This window comes from Acinonyx jubatus, chromosome C2 (assembly GCF_027475565.1).
Source record: "Acinonyx jubatus isolate Ajub_Pintada_27869175 chromosome C2, VMU_Ajub_asm_v1.0, whole genome shotgun sequence".
NCBI lineage: Eukaryota > Metazoa > Chordata > Mammalia > Carnivora > Felidae > Acinonyx > Acinonyx jubatus.
Window position 1 is genome coordinate 129,787,537 of NC_069384.1, and position 13,578 is coordinate 129,801,114.

General features: G+C 38.8%; 1 pseudogene; it reads right to left on the minus strand.

Annotated features, from left to right (window-relative positions):
- Positions 1–6,299: 6,299 nt before the first annotated feature.
- Positions 6,300–7,016, minus strand: LOC113599972 (succinate dehydrogenase [ubiquinone] cytochrome b small subunit, mitochondrial-like; annotated as a pseudogene).
- Between the last annotated feature and the right edge of the window lie 6,562 nt (positions 7,017–13,578).

Sequence of the window (13,578 nt, forward strand, 5' to 3'; positions counted from 1 at the left end):
GAATCCCAAGGAGGCTCCACACTCAGTACAGAGCCCGATGCAGGGCTCAATCCCACGACCCTGGGATCATGACCTGAGGTGAAATCATGAATTAGACGCTTAACCGACTGAGCCACCCAGGTGTCCCAGTTCTCTTAATTTTTCAAGAAAAGCTGGAAAGCTTGATTTTATGTAAAATCTTCAAATTTTTTAAGTGAGGTATATAACATGATACCATTTAGGTAAATTAGAACACAAGGACACATTGTGTGGTATGTGAATTATATCTCCATAAAACCACTTTAAAAATCACATACAGGGGCGCCTGGGTGGCTCAGTCGGTTGAGCGTCCGACTTCAGCTCAGGTCACGATCTCGCGGTCCGTGAGTTCGAGCCCTGCGTCGGGCTCTGGGCTGATGGCTTGGAGCCTGGAGCCTGCTTCCGATTCTGTGTCTCCCTCTCTCTCTGCCCCTCCCCCGTTCATGCTGTGTCTCTCTCTGTCTCAAAAATAAATAAACGTTAAAAAAAAAATCACATACACACACACACACACACACACACACACACACACAAGAATACAAGCACACAAGCCCACTCCTAGCTACCTATCTAACAAAAATGGATGGATACTTCCATAAAAAATCCAGTATAAGAAAGTTCAAAGCAGCTTTATTTGTAAAAGCCAAAAATGAGAGATAAGCCAAATGCCCCTTATTGAATGATGGTTCCATAAATTATTGCCAAATCAACTATTGATAAGACAAAACTGAGTTAAAAAAAAAAAAGGCAAAATTGAGTCAAGAACTACCCTCACAAAATCTTTGTAGTGCTTCATGGTGGGAAGGGCAAACAAAGGCAAGATAGTTACTGACATTTCGAAGTCTGCTTTGAGGGGAGTCTTTCAACATAAGGAAGTGGATCTTGGTTAAAACTAGGTAAGGGTAATGATGCAATAGTTTAGGACTGATAGACCCAGCAAGGCAAAGCAAAGGGTTTAAAGCGACGAAAAGTATAAATTATTGTTTGATGAGTTTCTTTCAGGAAGTTGCTGGAATGAGTAAAAAAGTGGTTTGCAATTTTTATCTTCCTGGACAAGAGTTTACTGAAGCAGTAAAATCATACTGATGATACCAATGGAATAGTAAAGTCACATTAACGTAGACAGTAAGCTGTATGAATGTAAATGGTTTGGGTTCTCACCTTCCATAAGAGAATGGATACCTTGTGGTAGATTTATAAAATGAATACTACTCAGCAATAGAAAATGAATAAACTACTCCTACATGGATGAATTTTAGAGGCATAATGGTGAGTGAAAGAAGGCAGATGATGAAGAGCATATACTGTATGACATGTCCAAGAACATGTAAATTATTCAAAAACAGGCAAAACTAATCTATAGCAATAGAAACTGAATAGTGGCACCTCTGAGGGGGGAGGGGCAGGTGATAGCTGTATTGCCCGTTAATATTGCCTGAGAAGGGGCACAAGGGGACCTTAAGAGAGTGTTGGAAATATTCTATGTCTGGGTGGTAATTACATGGAGATTCACTGAGATTTATACCTAAGATTAAGAGACTTTATGCCCTTTAAAATATATATCTGACCTCAATTAAAAAAACATGAATGCATTCAAAGAAAAAGATATGTATTATACACATTAAAACAGTTTTCTGGGGTTGGGGTGGGGAAAGAATGGGAGGTATAAGGATAAAAGGAAATTATGAATGTAAACAAACAAGAGAGAGACCTGGCAAGAATCAAAGATGCCAACACATCAGGAACTGCAATTATGTAATGCCTCACTCAACTTTCTCCTCTTGATATCCCAAATTATGTGTATTTAAAAGATTTTTTCTTGAGAGAGCGAAAGAGATAGAGTGCAAGTGGGGTAGGGGCAGAGAGAGAGAGGGAGACAGAGAACCCCAAGTAAGCTCTGTGCAAACAGTGCAGAGCCCAACGCGGGGCTTGATATCATGAAGTGTGAGATTATGACCTGAGAAGAGATCAAGAGTTGGATGCGCAACTGACTGAGCCACCCAGGAGCCCCCAAAGTTAATTTTTTTAAAAAGGTAAAATCAACTATAAAATGTACATGTGTCAAATATTTTCTTTAAGTCGTTAATAAGGTAACCAGTAAGATGTTACAACCAGTTCAAGAGACAGTTTATTAAGAGCAGAAACTTACAGGGCATAAAGAATTTTGAAATGAATTTTCCAAATAGGTGCAAAATGGATGCACCAAGTGGACCTGTCTAGTCATCTATGCAACAACCAATTGCATTTCGCTGGACACAATTAAATTGTATTTATCTGGACAAGAATAATTTATATTATCAGTTTTCTAAAACTAACATAATTTTAAAGATAAATAAATAAGTAAAACAGGAGCACCTGGGTGGATCAGTCAGTTAAGCTTCTGACTCTTGATCTTGGCTTAGGTCTTGATCTCACAGTTCATGAGATGAAGCCCCGCACTGGGCTCTGCATTGGCCATGCAAAGCCTACTTGGGACTCCCTCTCTCCCTCTCTTTCTGGCCTTGAAACACATTCTCTCTCTCTCTCAAAATAAATAAATAAACTTAAGAAAAAAGTTAGCCAACATTTAAAAAATAAAAAAGACCAAAGGTAGTGAAAGGAAGAGTTTACTTGGATGGGTGAGCTAGAGAGGATACCACCACTGAGACTTTTATACCCTTTCTTAATATATATGTATATATACATACATATGTTCATAAAAAGCATGTTATATATATGTATACATACAAATACAACACCAGGAGTTCTGAGTAAAACATGTATACAGGCCTGTTTTAGCCCTTGAACCTTAAGTTTTCAAATGCTGTTTTAAAAGATTCAATGTTTGAGTTTCCTAAAACAGCAAAATCATACTGATGATGCCAGTGGAATAGTAAAGTCACGTTAATGTAGAGAGTGAGCTGTATGAATGTAAATGGTTTGGGTTCTCACCTTCCATAAGAGAATGACCCTAAAGGGGTCCCTAAAGGTCAGGGACCCCTAAAGGTCATCTGTTTTAAAAATGCCTCGAGTTACAAGACTGACACCGTCTTGCAGATTCTTGGCCACCAGTCAGCAAAAGGGGCACATTTTAAGAGGCAGCCCTGTCTTCCAACTGTCCAGAAATCACCCCCTACTTCCCAGCCACCTTTCTTCCTGCTGGTGTGGCTGGTCCTGATTCTAAAATCTAGGTGGTTTTTTGTTTGTTTGTTTGTTTGTTTGTTTAATTTTTTAAGTCTATTTACTTTTTGAGAGAGAGAGCAACAGAGCACGAGCGGGGTAGGCACACAGAGAGAGGGACACAGAATCTGAGACAGTCTCCAAGCTCTGAGCTGTCAGCACAGAGGCCAACAAGGAGCTCCAACTCACAAACCCATGAGATCGTGATCTGCGCCGAAGTCGTATGCTTAACCGATTTAGCCACCCAGGCACTCCTAAAATCTAGTTTCATTGTGTGTTTTCATTTTTGGTTTTTTAATTTTTTTAAGTTTATGTATTTATTTTTTTAGTAATCTCTACACCCAACAGGGGCTCCATCCCACGACCCCAAGATCAAGAGTCACATGCTCTTCCAACTGAGCCAGCCAGGTGCCCTTCGTTGCATATTTTTAAAAAAATCTTACATAAGAGATGCTAATCTGGATTTCTGATGGAATATCAAGATGTCTTTTTCATGGTCATTTGTCTTGTTAGCTTTCTGTCTCAGGCAGTGGGAGAAGATGCAGTCCAATTCTTGATCACGAGCCAGGAGGAAAGGCAGAGAGCTCTCAGTTTCACAAAAGGAACAAAGCTTCATTTATAGCATGCCACTGCACATGATAGAATTTCATGAGTCAGTCGATAAGGATAATTAAACAGTGTAGGTCAAGGACTAGATACAACCATTCAACCTCCTTAAAATCCATTAGGCAAAAGCTTGAGGAATATTATTTAAAAGCTGCAATATTTAATCATTGGTGCATTTCTTAAAGTGCCTTATTGCCGCTAAACAATGTTGAGAAAGTAATAAAAGCCCAAACCCTCAGCAATATTACTATATTTTGAAATTAATTTTTTGATAAAGGAATAATCTTTTCTTTTCTCCCACTGTCTGAATTCCTTACTCTTGCCCTTCCTTCCTGTGCTTTACTCTCCTTGGACTGGTGTCTCTTCCCTTCAAAATCCTTTTTCCAGAAAGCATGCCAATTTTTCCCCTCATCTTTTATCACTCAAGTTTTTCAGCCCTTTAAAAAATTTTTTAAGTAATTTTTTGTTAAGTTTATTTATTTATTTACTTAGAGAGAGAGTGCAAGTATGAGTGGGGGAGGGGTAGAGTGAGAGAGAGAGAGACAGAGAGAGAGAGAGAGAGAGAGAGAGAGAGAGAGAGAATCCCAAGCAGGCTCTGCCCCATCAGCACAGAGTCTGATGCAGGGCTCGAACTCACTAAACATGAGATCATGACCTGAGCCGAAACCAAGAGTTGGATGCTTAACCGACTGAGTCACCCAGGCTCCCCTCAGCACTTTTAATACATAGTTTCTTGTAGCACATTTTAAAATATCAACTTTATTGAACTGTAATTCACATATAAAATGTACCCGTATTGAACCCAAGTTTGCTGGGTTTTTACAAATGTCTATACTGCTATCGCCATCACCACAATCAAGATCGAGAATATCTCCATCACCTCAAAAAGTTCCCTCATACTCTTTGCAGTTAATTTCCCCACTCCACCTCCACTTTTGTCCCCAGTATACTATTGATATGACTGTAAACTAGCTTTGCCTATTCCAAAGTTTCATATCAATGGAATCATACAGTATGTTCTGTTTGGTGTCTACCTTATTGGGCTTTGTAGAATGGTCTTGAGATTTATGTGTTATTGTGTGTATCAGTTTTTCTTCTTTTGATTGCTGTGTTGCATTCCATTGTACAGATATACCACAATTAGTTGATCCATTTCCTTGCAGTTGGAAATTTGGGCTGTTTCCAGCGTTTTGCTACTATAAATAAAGCTTATATGAACATTTGTGTACAGGTTTTGTGTGGACATGTATTTTCATTTCTCTTTGGTATATACACATACATATACATGCACATACACACAAATATATGTGATTATATGATAAAATGTATATTTAACTTTATAAGAAACCTGCTCAGTTATTTTTTGTAGTGGTTATACCATTTTATATTCCTACCAGCTGGTATGAGATTTTTCAATTCTTCCACATTCTCACCAACACTTGATATTGTCAGATTAAAAAAAATTTATTATATAGCATTTTATTTTTTTATTAAAAAATTTTTTTGGTGTTTATTTATTTTGAAAGAGAGAGGAAGAAACAGACAGACAGACAGAGCACAAGTGGGAGAGGGGCAAAGAGAGAGAGACAGAATACAAAGCAGGCTCCAGGCTCTGAGCTGCCAGCACAGAGCCCAATGTAGGTTAGGGCTCGAACCCACGAACTGTGAGATCATGACCTGAGCCAAAGTTGGATGCTAACTGACTGAGCCCCCCAGGGGCCCCATATAGCATTTTATTTTTTTAAAAAACTTTCTTCTCATAGAAAACATTTTCACATTAAAGATTCCTAGAGTGTGAAAATAACAATTTTTTACTTACAGTTTTATATTTGTAGGCAGATTATTTTAGGACAAGTAAAATAACTGCATTTTAAGATTAAATCTGTTTAGAATCTGTAATATTTTGATACATCTCTAAAGGGGCCTCTTTCCTGCATGGAACTTCTCTATACTCAAGCTCTCCAGGCTCTTCTTTCCAGGATTTAGAAATTAGTAATGTGAAATATCAGTATTTCCTCATTTTAAGGTTTTCCGAGGACATGTAACCATCTGTTACTGGTATCGACTGAAGAGAGAGAGAAGTTTTTAAAAATTAAACACTGGGGCGCCTGGGTGGCTCAGTTGGTTAAGCACCTGACTTCCATTCAGGTCATGATCTCATGGTTTGTGAGTTCGAGCCCCACGATGGGCTCTGTGCTGACAGCTCAGAGTCGGGAGCCTGCTTCAGATTCTGTGTCTTGCTCTCTCTCTGCCCCTCCCCTGCTCACACTCTGTCTTTCTCTCAAAAAATAAAAAATAAAAATAAAAAAAAACATAAAAAAAATAAACATTGACTGATTTTCTGCAAAGTCTTTACTTATGAGTTAACAATCTTTCCCTTTCTCTGTCATTCCCAGGACAAATACAGAAGTTTGATCATTTATTGATAGCAATAAAGCTGAATTCCCTTCAAGAGTTTGATTAGCTAAAAGGCAAAAAGCTCATATATGATGTTTAGTTATCCTGTGAGTCTTGTGAGAAGCTGGGAAACAACCCCATAAGCTCACCAGAATAAGGAACCCGGTCTCCAAATTTCTTGGATACAATTCCTCTTGAACCTTTTCCCCAAAGACTAAATTCTAAAAATAACCAGGTGATTAGGAGAAGAGGTTTGTCTCACCATTGGACTTACCTGTTATTGCCTCTTTATCGTGAGTTGAATGGTGTGACAGAGCAGAGGCAAAGAGGTGTACAATCAGTTCTCAAGGTGTTGAGTCAAAAAGGTCAGAGCTTCCACGGTGTGGCAACAGCTCTGCAGATGCCCACATCATGACAGTTGAAATAACAAAGCCCAACAAAGGTGGAAGCCGAGAGGGCCCAAACACCTGCCTTGGCAGCTTTTTGTAAAGCATCTCCTTGACCATAGTAACCACTTGTCCAAGGCCCCAGTGACTATGGAGACTGAGGGCTGCAGTCAGGGGTAGTTCATCACAGAACCAGGATTCAAATAAGCAGCTGGAATTAGGCCCAGGAGCAAAACACTGCCAACCCTCTCACCAGTCCAGGGGAGAGATGCAGCCTTGGAACCCCAACGGCGGTTGGGTTGAATGTGCTGTGTTCTACACCATCCTGGGGCAGGTCAGTCCTGGAGAAATGCTGAGACACGAGCCAAGTCTGACCACTGGGATTCGTAGCAACAGAGCTCAGCCTCCTCGGGCACTGCCCAGGACATGCAGCCTCCAGAGACTCCCCATCTCTCTCCTGAAGGCTCAAGGTCACCCCCAGATTTAAAAATTTTTGTTGCTCTAGTGGATGTGTAGAGATATCAGATTGTAGTCTTAATTTACATTTGTCTGCGTGCCAATGGTAGCACATCTTCATACGCATATATCTTCTTTTGTGAAGCCCCTGGCACTGTTTTGATTCGCAGCTTGGGGCCTTTTTTTCTGTTTCTCAAACACTACTAACTTGTTCCTCCTCACTATCCTTGACTTACTTTGCATTTGCTCTGAAGTTCTTCCAGATTGTCTCAGACTGACTCCTTTTCATCAGTGAGATCTCATCTCAAATAACACCTCAGAGAAGCCTTCATTTTTCATCACCTTACCCTCTATGGTTGTCTTTAGAAGGCTTTTATAACTGCCTGCAATTATCTTATTTCTGTGTTTGTTTATTTTCTTTTGTTTCAGAAGTTTTAAAAAAGTTTATTTTGAGAGAGAGAGAGTGAGAGAAAACAAGTAAGGGAAGGGCTGAGAGAGAGGGAGACAGAGAATCCCAAGCAGGCTCCACCCTCAGCACAGAGTTGATGCGGGACTTGAACCCATGAACCGTGAGATCATGACCTGAGCCAAAATCCAGAGTCTGACGCTTAACAGACTTAGCCACCCAGGTACCCCTATATTTGTTTACTTTCTTATCATTTGCCTATCTCCACTGGGATGTAAACTCCACAAGAGTGGGTCTTTGTCTGGTTTGTGGTCAACGAGGAAAATGAAACTATATAATCAAAGACTGGATACAACCATATGACCTCCTGAAAATCCATTAGTCGAAAGCCTGGGAAGCATTATTTAAAAGCTGCAGTATTAGATTGTTAGTGCATTTTTAAAAGTGCTTTATTGCTGCCGTTAAGAACAGTACATGGGCCACTGTAAGTGCTCAATAGGTATTTGCTCAACAAATGGCAGTGCAGAGTTCACAAAGTGCTCTCATAAGAGTCTCACTTCAATCGTCCATTTATTCCATTCACATTTGCTGAAAACTATGGAAATATGCCAACCATTATGAGGATATAAAGAGGAATAATTATTCCTCCTCTCAAGTTGCTTGTGATATTTTTTTAAAAAATGAGTTCTTATTGCAATATTAATATATGTTAATGATAGAAAGTTAAATAGTACAGAAGAGAAAGTCACTGCTTCTTCTCAGAGATAACCATTATTAGTAGTTTCCTTTGTATCCATCTAGAATGTAGACAATTATACACATGTACACACACACGTACACATATACAGACACACACACACACACACATCCCCCAAAATGGCATCTTAAGAAAGCATAGGGGCTTTTTTTTGCAAAAATTTTAATGTTTATTTATTTTTGAGAGAGGGAGAGAGAGTGAGTGGGGGAGGAGCAGAAAGAGAGAGGGAGACACAGGATCCGAAGCAGGCTCCAGGTTCTAAGCTATCAGCACAGGACCTGAATCAGGGCTCGAACCCACGACTGTGAGATCATGACCTGAGCTGAAGTCAGATGCTTAACTGACTGAGCCACCCAGGTACCCTAGAAAACATAGTTTTTAAGTTGTTCATGATGTTATGGTGGAAGCTAGGGTTGACAGACTTAGTAAATAAACATATAGGGAGCTCAGTTACATTTGAATTTCAGACAAACAACAAATAAAAATTTTTAGCATAAGTATGTCCCAAATATTGCATGGGATATACTTCTACTAAAATGTTATTGGTTGCTTCGCTGAAATTCAAATTTAACGGGTTACCCTGTGTTTTACCTGACAATCCTGGGTGGAGACAGACATTCCAAATGATCAGTTACAATATGGTGCTATATTTTCAGTAACAGCAGTCAAGACACAGGTTGAGGGACCACCAAGGAGAGACTGACTAACTCTGCCAGGCAAAAACAGCAAAAGTAGACAGTTGCACTGGGACCCAATATATGGATAGGAGCCTGATAGATGGAATTAGAGAAAAAGGTCAGGAAAGAGCATATGCAAATGAAAGCTGTGGAGAGATTGGGCAGATTTGGAAAATAGTATGACATTTAATGTCAGACAGGTTTTAGGGCCCAAGAAATTCGTGGGGATAAAATAGCTGGGATAGGAAGAAGGTAAAGGGCAAATGGGATCAGATTATGATAGATTCTATACACAGGTCAAGAGGGGAGTTATTATTCTGTAGACGAGCATTTGCCAGACTCTTCTTACCTCAGCCTTTAAAAAAAGAAGTTGTGGAACCCCTTTCATAGAAATATGTAATCTTTCAAATCCTTTTTGAATTTATTTTTTAAATCATTTTTATGGTATATTGTAATTGAGTGAACCGAAGCAAAATTATATAGCTATTGTATTATGAAGTTTTTTTTAAATACGCTCCTGAATGTCAGTAATATATGGAGACAAATCTTGAGTATTCCCCAATTAACAATGAATGCATGCTGCTTAATTTACTTTTAATTCTGTAATAAGTTTGATTTGTCACCTAATAAATTAGGATGTGACATATTATACAGTTTGGCTTTGAGGACAAGTATATACGAAAGTGTGGAAGTGAAATTTAATTTTGTTCTATGGCATCAGAAACCGTTTATATTCTTTTCACGACCTGATGTGTGGAATTCTTGCACTTTTGCAGCTTAAGAGAACAGATTTGTTTTTGTCTTTTAATGTTTTGTTTCTTTTTTTTTTTAAGTTTATTTATTTTGCGAGAGAAAGAGAGAGGAGAGGTGAGGCAGAGAGAGAGAGGGAGTAAGAGAATCCCAAGCAGGCTCTGCACTGCCAGTGTGGAGCCCTACTGCAGGGCCTGAACCCACAAACCATGAGGTCATGACCTGAGCAAACCAAGGGCTGGCTGCTTAACCAGTTGAGCCACCCAGGTGCCCCTAACATTTTGTTTCTTTTTTTTTTTTTTTTTTCAACTTTTATTTTTGGGACAGAGAGAGACAGAGCATGAACGGGGGAGGGGCAGAGAGAGAGGGAGACACAGAATCGGAAACAGGCTCCAGGCTCTGAGCCATCAGCCCAGAGCCCGACGCGGGGCTCGAACTCACGGACTGCGAGATCGTGACCTGGCTGAAGTCGGACGCCCAACCGACTGCGCCACCCAGGCGCCCCAACATTTTGTTTCTTAATGACAGGGTAGGAGACAAGGTTTCAGACTTTTCTTGGTAAATAACACATGGCTTGGTATGCACGGGATTTTCATCCAGCAAAGTAAATTACATTCCAGTCAAAGGGAAAAGAATCGCCACTATATTCCCTCTTTTTAACACTGTTTTTGTAATTACTTGATGCACCTTCAAAGCTTTTGATAAGAATCATGCAATTTATAGATCTATTGATGTACATGAGGCAAATTGGTATTATTATAGTTTTTTCTCCCCATTATCTTGTTATATTGCAATATTTATGTTCTACAGGCTTTCCGTCTTTAACCAGTGGTTATACAGCTTAGTGAATTATAAGGCTAATGTCCTTAAAACCACCATTCATGTCAGAAGACAGAGATTTTCCTCCACATGTTCTGTCCCAGTCTCAACTCATCCTTCCCTCGTGACAAAGCACTATCTTAACTTTATGATATTTACTTCCTTATTTTTCCTTACAGTTTTATAATCCAAGTGTGCTAGACTTGAGATTGAATTCTATAGTTTGCCTGTTGTTTTTTTTTGTTTGTTTGTTTGTTTGTTTTAAGGTTTGCTTTTTGAGTCTTTTAATTTACAGGTTTCCTCTTCATATCTCTTGTTTTTCTCTTTGCAATTATTTGTTCTAGAAACATGAGAATTACTCCTGTAGCTGCCCACAGTCTAGATTTGTTGATTATATTCCCCTTTTAACATGTGCCTCGGTCCTCTTATTCCTATAAATTGGTGTTTGGATCTTGAGGCTTAGTGAGATTCAGACTTAATTGTTTTAGCAAGATCATTTCACAGTTGGTGATATATTCTTCATTAGGACGCACATAATGTTTGATTGTCTCTCTTTTGTACCCTGAGCCACTATACATGCTTAATGTTCAGATGATTTAGTTATTTAGGGGTTGCAAAAGGTAATATTCTTATTCTCACTTTTCTTCTTCATTTATTTGTTGGAAATCATTTATAAAGAGAAACTTTGCCTCAACTATTATTTGATTATGTAGTATAAAGTTCATATAGGAAAGGTAGGTTAAAGAATTTTTTCCTTTAACTTCCTGATTTTCTAAATGAATAACATCTTCAAGGTGACCAACTAGCTGTGTGTGTGTGTGTGTGTGTGTGTGTGTGTGTGTGCAAGTGCGCACGTATGTGTGTGATACTGAACTCATGAATTTAAACATTATTGGTGTGTTCAGACCTCCCATAGATATTATCCTTACTCATCCTAAAATCATCTCGTCTTTAAGACAACTCTTCAAGTTGGCTTCCAAGTCCTCAAAAGATACATTTTTGAAGTCTGTTAACAAGAAGAATTTGGGTGGAAGAAAAGACCACAAAGGAAATAGGAATTTTGCACCAAAAGGATTTGGTTTGGCTGGCTTAAGGAATTTTGTTTTGTAGTCTGTGCATACCATATTTCACTGGAAATTGAATTTTCTTTAATATTGTTAGTCTCATGCCAGTGTGGGTGGCAAGATTTACCAAAGACAAGCACTATTAGAATGTGAGTCATAGAAACTCTACCTGACTGAAGAGAAATAAGAGGTTGTCTGACAGGTCCAAACTATCTTTCTTGCTGGGAAATAACCATGACTGGCCTTGAAGAGGAACCACCCTCTCCTCTAGGTGATGCATAGCTGAGCTTTGGCAATAATTTACAGTCTCTGGAGCATTGGTGCCGTCTGATATGTCCTCAAGCCTCTTTGCCGTTAATTGCAGCTTCTCTTACTAGACTCTATGTTTAACCCCTTTGAAACTGTTTAGTATAGGGAAGTGTTTGCTTTCTCAGTGAAATATTTTAAACACACAGAAAAACAAAAAGGGTAACATTACAAACATCTGAACAAGATGTTTGTTTAGATATGAACAATCTAAAATTCACAAGTTTTAGGGGCACCCGTGTGGCTCAGTCGGTTAAACGTCCAACTTCAGCTCAGGTCATGATCTCACGGTTTGTGGGTTCGAGCCCTGCAACGGGTTCTGTTGAACCCGTTCAGATGAACAGCTGAGCCTGGAGCCCGCTTCAGATTCTGTGTCTCCCTCTCTCTTTCTGCCCCTCTCCTGCTTATGCTCTTTCTCTCTCTCTGAAAAATAAACAAACATTTAAAAATAAAATAAACTCTGTCCCAATTTAAAAAAATAAAGTAAAATTCACAAATTGTATTATTTTGTCATACTCGCTTTAGACCATTTTTAAAAAGAAAGAAATATTAAGCATATGGTTCTCTTTGTTCTCTATACTAGTCCTGTTTACCTCTCTCATTGTAGAAGCAGTTGCTTCCAATGTTGGCATATCCTTTATTCGAATGTTGACATATCCTTCCTGTGCATATTTTTATGCTTATGCTTTAGGTGTACATATCTATGAAAAATATTTAGAATTGTTTGTTTTCAAAGTTTATATAAATGTTATGATACTGCATGGCATCTCATCCACTATCTTGCTTTTCTCACTGAACATTTTGCTTTTGTAATCTATCTATATTGACACATCAAGTTTATTGACTTCACTGGTACATAGTAGTCCATCATTTGAATATACATGAATGTATTTATGTATTCTCTTATTAGTGTACACTTACGTATCTCATTTTTTCCTATTGCAACACAGTAGAATCCTTGAATATGCATGTGGGAGAGTTTCTCTAGGGATATATGTGGAAGCAGAATTCCTGGGCACAGTGTATCATAAATCTTCAACTTCACTAGATATTACCAAATTACTCTCTGATGTGGTTATATTAATTTATATGCTCACAAGCAGGGGTTGCAAGTTCCTATTTCCCCATAGTGAGTGTGATGAGACTTAAATTTTTGTCAATCTGATGGATATGAAGTGGTATCTCATTGACATTCTAATTCTTTATTTGCCTGATTACTAATTAAGTTGAATATCTTCATATATTTATTGGTCATTCTTTGTTGTTTCTTCTTCTTCTTCTGTGAGTTGTAGGGCAATGCTATTGAAAATGTTAGAGGGTCGGAGTGTGTGGGTGGCTTAGTAGGTTAAATGTCTGACTTCAGCTCAGGTCACGATCTCATGGTTCTTGGGTTTGAGTCCTGCGTTGAGCTCTGTGCTGACAGCTCAGAGTCTGGAGCCTGCTTCAGATTCCGTGTCTCCCTCTCTCTCTGCCCCTCTCCTGTTCGCACTCTGTCTCTCTCTTTCTCTCTCAAAAACAAATAAACATTAATAAAAATATGAATGCACGCCATAGCAAAAATCAAACTTGAAAGGTCACCACAGAATTTCAGAATAGGGCAGACCTTAAATAAATTTAAAAAAATGTCAGAGGGTAATGACTGTAATGGGGATAGTCAGGGACTGGCAGTCCTCAGTATCCTTCTCCCCAATTTATATCTTTACCTTAAATCCATGCGACTTCCCATTCTCCTGTACATTTCTTGTGTCAGGTATCCAAGAGAATAATATAAGGCATA